Source organism: the organism of the source record quoted next, unplaced genomic scaffold, assembly GCF_019419815.1.
Source record: "Pyrus x bretschneideri cultivar Hongxiangsu unplaced genomic scaffold, Pyrus_bretschneideri_v1 Contig36, whole genome shotgun sequence".
NCBI classification, from domain to species: domain Eukaryota; kingdom Viridiplantae; phylum Streptophyta; class Magnoliopsida; order Rosales; family Rosaceae; genus Pyrus; species Pyrus x bretschneideri.
This window is the reverse complement of record NW_025999679.1, coordinates 2034635-2042902: the sequence shown is the minus strand read 5'-3', so window position 1 is coordinate 2042902 and position 8268 is coordinate 2034635. Positions and strand designations below refer to the sequence as shown.

General features: G+C 41.2%; 1 non-coding gene across 1 annotated transcript; it reads right to left on the bottom strand.

The window, feature by feature from the left end:
- Window positions 1–226: 226 nt before the first annotated feature.
- Window positions 227–328, bottom strand: LOC125480850. The gene has a single exon (XR_007261116.1). It is a non-coding gene; the product is annotated as a U6 spliceosomal RNA (small nuclear RNA).
- Between the last annotated feature and the right edge of the window lie 7940 nt (window positions 329–8268).

Below are 8268 nucleotides of genomic sequence, written 5' to 3'. Positions count from 1 at the left end.
AATTGGTTGTCCGAAACGCGTGTCTCTTGCTCAATCTATGCTCAATGACTCTCTCCCAGAGCTTCATTGTATGACTCATTAGCTTAATACCCCTATAGTTCATGCAATTTTGTACGTCGCCCTTATTCTTGTAGATAGGCACCAAAGTGCTCCTTCGCCACTCATTTGGCATCTTCTTCGTTTTCAAAATCCTATTGAAAAGGTCTGTGAGCCATGCTATACCCGTCTAAATTTGGATCATTTCTCGATTTATGATTGTCATCCTTGTGTAGGGGCCATGTAATCTTCTCTGTATCGTTTCAATTTTATCAGATGTCCCCGAAGGGACCAGGTATTGATTTGCCAATTCCTTAAAATATCTCTGAAGATTTTGGAACATGATGTAATTTTAGACTTACAATTGTAGCCTTCACAGTTTCATTGGTTCAATTCTAATTCTTCCCAGTATATGTTATCTCGGATGAATCAATTTCTAAAAATTTGACAACCCGGCTGCATTTGGAAAATTAGCTTTAAAGATTGTCGTGGTGAGTTTCTTTTACTAATTACTTTAATTCTATAGGATGAAATCATAAATTAAACAAATTAAACAAATGCATAAATAATGTCCTCAAAAACATGACAAGGTTGCTCTAAAAAAAAGTCAATGTCAGAAAATAATGACGGTCAAATGCATAAAGGCAACTAGAAATTCATATTAGCATATGCACCTTAAACTACACAGAAGAAATATACAAGATAACAAAATGAAGCAACACTATAAAAAAAAAAAATTAAAATCATAATAATAATAATAAACCATAAAATGAAGATTTTTGCCCCTCCATTTGGGCACATTATTATATTTTTCTTTTGATTTCATAGGATTGCATACAAAGAGATGCAAATATTGTAATAACTTCATAGGAAAACAGATAGTAATAACTAGGGGTGGAATTTTTTGCTAAATTACCATACCAACCGAATTATCAACCGCACCATACCAAAGTTACGCCAAAAAATTTGTACCATTGGTAATGGTACGGTATTTGTACCATACCATACATTTTTGGTACAGTAATGGTATTCAAAATCATTACCAGTGGTATACCGTACCGTACCACTACTATTAATATTATATAATTTATCTATATATAATTAGGTATTATTATCATTATATATGCATTTTATATTTTTTTCCTAGTCATTTATCCAATCATCTCACCCTCTAACCTCTAACCTCTACTTTCCGAATAAAAAAAACATAAGTCTTCTTGTGCTGCGACTCTTCATCTTTTCACTCATCTAGCCACTGACTTCATCTCTGTTGCTCCAATTCCGGTGACTCTCTCTCTGAAGTCCATCTCATCTTCTCCTTCATCAAATTGGGATGTCTTTCTCCCTGGCTTCGTCTATCAATTTAATTTTTGTACAATTTTAAAGAATGTAGAGATGAAATTTAGGAATACTATTTTTTTTGAAGGGATATTGGGTTCTTTCAACAATTCTTCCATTTATTTACTTCTTGTTTCTTAAATGAATCTCTATAAAATTCTCATAATTAAATAAAAAAGTTTTAGAAACCCAAAGGGAGTGGTCAAAACACGTTTGGAACTTGAATTGGGTTGGGAAAAAAAAATCAAAATTTGGCCCAAAAGAATGGCCGAAACAAATTAATAATTACCATTACCATATCATGCAAACCAAACTATTTGGCATGTCGAAATTCGGTATACCAAAAGTTTGACACAGTAATAATAATAGATTTTGTCATACCAAAAGTTTGGTATGGTAATTAGTACATGTGTTTTGGTACGGTAATTGACACACACCGACCGAGATCAGGGCATGCTGGCCATCACGTGGAAGTCACGCAGTCATATGCACAATGCCGAAGCTAAAAAAATAATAAAAAAAATACGAATAAATAAAAACCAACTTTACACAAAGTAAGAACATACATGTGCAAGCGTAAGTGTGAAAACAAAGTTCAGAGCACGAAGACCTAATGCAGTCCGGGAGAAACGACACTACATAAACACACTCGAAAGTGATCCTACACTGGTGATAATTTATCAGATATGCTGGGAAAATCCTCTGGGGAGCCACCAACAATGCTAGCTAACTAGAACCTGGAGGGGCGCAAAACAAAAGTGTGAGTGGGCAAAAACCAAGCTTTTCAAAAACCATTTCCAAAACAAGATTCTAACCCCTCACCGTAAAACTTGTATACTTCCCAGAAAAATAGAATATACAAATATATAAGTCATGCTCAGAAATATGCCATGCCAAATGTCTCTAAATATAATGCAAGTGCTCGGGAATGTCAAATCAATGCCATGTAAGCTGTCAGCCGGAGTCACCTAACGTGACCTGTACAGCTGAATCTAGAGCTCAAATCTCCATCACACTAACTATACCTGCACACGAGTCGGAACCACCTAAAGTGGTTTGTACGACAAGACTGGGTGTCATATATATATACGCTCAAGTGCTACGATCACGTGAAGGCTGGGCGACTAATCGCAGGTCACCTACGAGTCGGAACCACATAAAGTGGTCTGTACGACATGACTGTGCACCTAACTTGGATCCAAGATGAGCGTGTGGTGCGGGAGGTGAACATCACGTGAAGGACTGTGCCCAACTCTGGGCGGGAGCACTAACACGGGGGGTGCAGGTCATGAGCTCTCTATATATCTCAAATCGCTACTGAACATAACATAATTCACAACTCACCTGGCACTTACCTGTGCGTCTGCAGCACCAAACATATATATACATATGCGACTAATAATACGTAAATAAATGGCAAACAATAAGCATGGCATATAAACATATAATGTTTCATGTCACTTTCTGGGAAAAGTATAAGTATATAGGTATTTACAGAAAACAAAAAGCCCACTCACTGGTATGTAGAAGGGTCGTAACTCCGTTAACTGTAACAGATTCCGTTAACGCCGTTAGGAATATTCCGTCGTCTTCTCCGGCGAAGCTCCGGAGCCGTCGCTGGCGCCGGAAAACAGGGAAATTTTTAAAACTTCGTATCTTCTTTGTTTTTCAACCAAATTTCACAAAATTGGTACCAAAATGAAGCTTACTACAAGAGTAACAAATCCATACCACCTTCAAGCACCAAAATCCACAGAATCTCGCCGGGAAAACACCACCAACTCCGGCCAACCTTGAAACTCATGATCCCGACGTCCAAAACCTTCAAACAAACCATCCTGAGCCTCCTAAAGACCTAACCAAGCTTCCTACAAGCTTGAAATTCGCAAAAACACAAGGATTAACGTGTGCATGAACAGTGACCAAATCAGGGTATCCCGAGTTCGACATGAAAACGAAGGTATCCTTACCTGAAATGGGTATGGTTGAACTCCTGCGGACCTCACGAGCACGAATATGTAATTTTTTTCCTCGATCTGTGAAGGTTTGGATGGTTTTTAGTTGTGTCCGTACGTATTGGATAGAAATGGGAGAGAGATGGGACTCGGGACAGAGGTGCAGGGCAGGGGAAAAAGTGAGGGGGTGTGGGAGTGTGTGTGTGTGTGGTCCAAAACCTGCCAACAAAATCCAAAAACAACCACACAACGAAATAACCATGCTAAGGGCAAAAACGTCATTTCACCCCTACGGTACGAAAAGTCCAGGACGAGCTGTCACAACCTACCGACCTTAAAAGAATTTCGTCCCGAAATTCAAAACAACCACTCACAACAACACCCTAGCGATAAAAGAACAACCAAGGATACAAATCTCTCATCCGATCTTCAGTTTCCCACGTAGCTTCTTCCACGGAATGATTCCTCCACAAAACTTTCACCAAATTCACTGTCTTATTCCTTAGAACCTTTTCTTTCCAATCTAGAATCGTCACTGGTTCGTCATCATAAGTCAAATCCGAATTGATTTCCAAGGGTTGAGGAGGTATCACATGAGACGGATCAGCAACATAATGTCGAAGCATGGACACGTGAAAAACGTTATGTACTTTAGCCAACTCAGGAGGCAACTCTAGCCTGTAAGCTACCTCGCCCACTCGCTCGATGACCATGTACGGTCCGATATACCTGGGACTTAGCTTACCTTTCTTTCCAAACTGTACAACACCTCTCCACAGTGAAAGCTTCAGAAATACCAATCGCCAACCTCATACACTCTGTCAGTAGCATGTCGGTCTGCTAAACTCTTCTGCCTATCTTGTGCCGCCTTCAAGTTAAACTTAATTGCCTGAACATTTTGAGTAGTCTCATCAACAATCTCTGGGCCCACCAAAACTCTTTCTCCGACCTCGGACCAACATAAGGGCGTGCGACAAGATCTACCATACAACACCTCAAATGGTGCCATGCCAATACTCGAATGAAAGCTGTTGTTGTAGGCAAATTCCATTAAATCCAACCGCTTGTGCCAAGCATCAGCAAACTGTAATACCGAAGCTTGCAACATATCCTCCAAAGTCTGAATGATTCTTTCTGACTGTCCGTCCATCTGAGGATGATACGTTGTACTATAAAGTAGTCTCGTACCCAAAGCTTCCTGAAACGCCACCCAAAATTTAGATGTAAATCTTGGATCACGATCCGAGACAATACTCACAGGGACACTATGGTACTTCACAATCTTCGAGATGAACAACTCAGCTAATCGGCCCAACGAATACTTCTCCCTCACTGGAATGAAATGTGCTGACTTAGTAAGCCAATCAACAATCACCCAAATGTCGTCGAATCCATTATGTGTACGTGGAAGCTTGTACACAAAATCCATAGTAATATTTTCCCATTTCCACTTTGGAACGGGAAGCGGCTGCAACAACCCAAACGGCTTCTTCCTTTCCGCCTTAACTTGCTGACAAACAGCACACCTACTCACATACTCAGCTATCTCTCTCTTCATACCCGCCCAATAATAAAATGGTCGAATGGTATGATACATTTTAGTAGCTCCTAGATGCATAGCGTAAGCCGAGATATGTGCTTCATCGAGAATTGCTTTCTTTAAATCCAAATTATTAGGCACAAACATCCTACCCTCCTGCATCAGCATGCCATCCAAATCACAAACTCTGAGGTCTCTCCTCGAGCTTGGATCAATTCTTGAGTTTCTCTATCAGCTACCTTAGCTTCAAGCACCCGATCAACTAAAATTGGCCTGACTTGAAAATTAGCAAGTAAAGCCACCTCGCGATCTTCTGCCTCTAACGTCACTCCCGTAAATCTTAAGTCTGCCAGAAGAGGAATACGACTAGCGTACAACTCAATGATACAGCCCTGAGACTTCCTGCTAAGTGCATCAGCCACTACATTTGTACGACCAGGGTGATAATCAATCGTGCAATCATAATCACTGAGTAGCTCCATCCACCTCCGCTAACGAAGATTAAGATCCTTCTGCGTAAAAAGATACTGAAGACTCTTATGATCTGTAATGATCTTACATTTCTCTCCATAAAGGAAATGTCTCCACAACTTCAACGCAAAAATAATGGCGGCCAACTCCAAATCATGTGTAGGGTAATTCAACTCATGAGGTTTCAGTTGTCGTGAAGCATAAGCAATTACCCTACCATGCTGCATCAACACACAACCTAGACCATTCAAAGAAGCATCACTATAAACCTCAAAATCACCACTATCGTCCGGGAGTGCCAAAACAGGTGCATGAGTGAGACAATACTTCAACTGCTGGAAACTCTGCTCACATTTATCATCCCACTCAAATTTAACGTCTTTCCTCGTTAATCTCGTCAGTGGTAAAGCAATCATAGAAAAATCCTTAACAAACCGTTGATAAGACCCTGCTAAACCAAGGAAACTCCTCACCTCAGTGACGGTTCGCGATTGCTCCCATTACTCCACAGCCGCCACCTTTTGAGGATCCACCAAAATACCTTGAGCTGAAATGATGTGCCCCAAAAATGCAACGTGGTAAGATGTCGAACATGTTCTGCTTTAGACTTAGAGTACACCAGAATGTCGTCGATGAAAACAATAACAAATCTATCCAAATATGGCTGGAACACCCGGTTCATCAAATCCATAAAAGCAGCTGGTGCATTCGTCAATCCAAATGGCATAACCAGAAACTCGTAATGACCATAACGAGTCCTGAACGCCGTCTTCGGAACATCATCCCTACAAATCTTCAGTTGATAATATCCAGACCTCAAGTCAATCTTGGAGAATACACAAGCACCTCGAAGCTGATCAAATAAATCATCAATACGCGGTAATGGATAACGGTTTTTAATCGTCGCCCGATTCAATTGTCTGTAATCAGTACATAACCTCAAAGTTCCGTCTTTCTTTCTCACAAACAACACTGGAACTCCCCAAGGTGAAGTACTAGGCTGAATAAAACCCTTATCGACTAATTCCTGCAACTGAACCTTCAATTTCCTTAACTCAGCGGGAGCCATACGATAATGAGTCAAGGAAATAGGATTAATACCTGGAAGCAACTCAATAGTGAACTCCATGTCTCGATCTGGCGGCAAGCCAGGCAAATCCTCAGGGAAAACATCAAGAAAATGTCTGACTCCTGGTAGGTGTCACAAGGGATAGTGGTCGCCATCGAACGCCACTTCTTCTTAGTGCCTAAACAGAAACGACGAAGCATCTTCTCCGGATTGCCAGCAACATCTGAATGATAGCGAGATAAATCAGTAAACCTCCTGTAGTACTCATTTGCTGTCAGCTTCCCCTGTCTCAACTCAGTGAATTCCTGCTTCTTGCGGTCAATATACTCAGGAGGCACAAACCTTCTCCTGAACAACTCTCGGAATACATCCCAATCAGTCTTCTCCACTGGAGTCAAACGGCGAAGTTCCTGCTCCCACCAGGATGCAGAATCCTTACCCAAAAACCACGACGTCGTCTCTACCCACTTCTCAACAGGGAGATTCCCCTGATTATGCAAAACACGAAAAGTCTTCTCAATATGTTCTAGCCACTGCTCCGCGCCCTCAAAACCCTCGTTGCCTTCAAACTTATCCAACTTCAGATTATACATAGTCTCTAGAGGAGTCCTCTGGGGAGGGCGGAGCACCGAATGAATAGCTGTAACAATAGCTTCCCCCAACTGGGCTACATCGGGGAAACTAGGCTCAGCAGAGCGACGTGGTTCCCGACGAGGCGGCATAATTCTGACAGAAAACACCAAAACCATTACATTACTCACAAAAGTACAGGACTGCGAAAACCTAGGCTCTGATACCAAACTGACACACCCCGACTGAGATCAGGGCATGCTAGCCGTCACGTGGAAGTCACGCAGCCATATGCACAATGCGGAAGCTAAAAAAAATAATAATAAAAGTACAAATAAATAAAAACCAGCTTTACACAAAGAAGAACATACATGTGCAAGCGTAAGTGTGAAAACAAAGTTCAGAGCACGAAGACCTAATGCAGTCCGGGAGAAACGACACTACATAAACACACTCGAAAGTGGTCCTACACTGGTGATAATCTGTCAGATATGCAGGGAAAATCCTCTAGGGAGCCACCAACAATGCTAGCCAACTAGAACCTCGAGGGGCGCAAAACAAAAATGTGAATGGGCAAAAACCAAGCTTTTCAAAAACCATTTCAAAAACAAGATTCTAACCCCTCGCCGTAAAACCTGTATACGTCCCAGAAAAATAGAATATACATATATATAAGTCATGCTCAGAAATATGCCATGCCAAATGTTTCTAAATATAATGCAAGTGCTCGGGAATGTCAAATCAATGCCATGTAAGCTGTCAGCCGGAGTCACCTAACGTGACATGTGCTGCTGAATCTAGAGCTCAAATCTCCATCACACTAACTATACCTGCACACGAGTCGGAACCACCTAAAGTGGTCTGTACGACAAGACTGGGTGTCATATATATATATATATATACGCTTAAGTGCTACAATCACATAAAGGCTGGGCGACTAATCGCGGGTCACCTACGAGTCGGAACCACCTAAAGTGGTCTGTACGACAGGACTGTGCACCTAACTTGGATCCAAGATAAGCGTGTGGTGCGGGAGGTGAACATCACGTGAAGGACTGTGCCTAACTCTGGGCGAGAGCACTAACACCGGGGGTGCAGGTCATGAGCTCTCTATATATCTTAAATCGCTACTGAACATAACATAAATCACAACTCACCTGGCACTTACCTGTGCATCCGCAGCACCAAACATATATATATATATATATATATATATATATATACATATGCGACTAATAATGCATAAATAAATGGCAAACAATAAGCACAGCATATAAACGTATAATGTT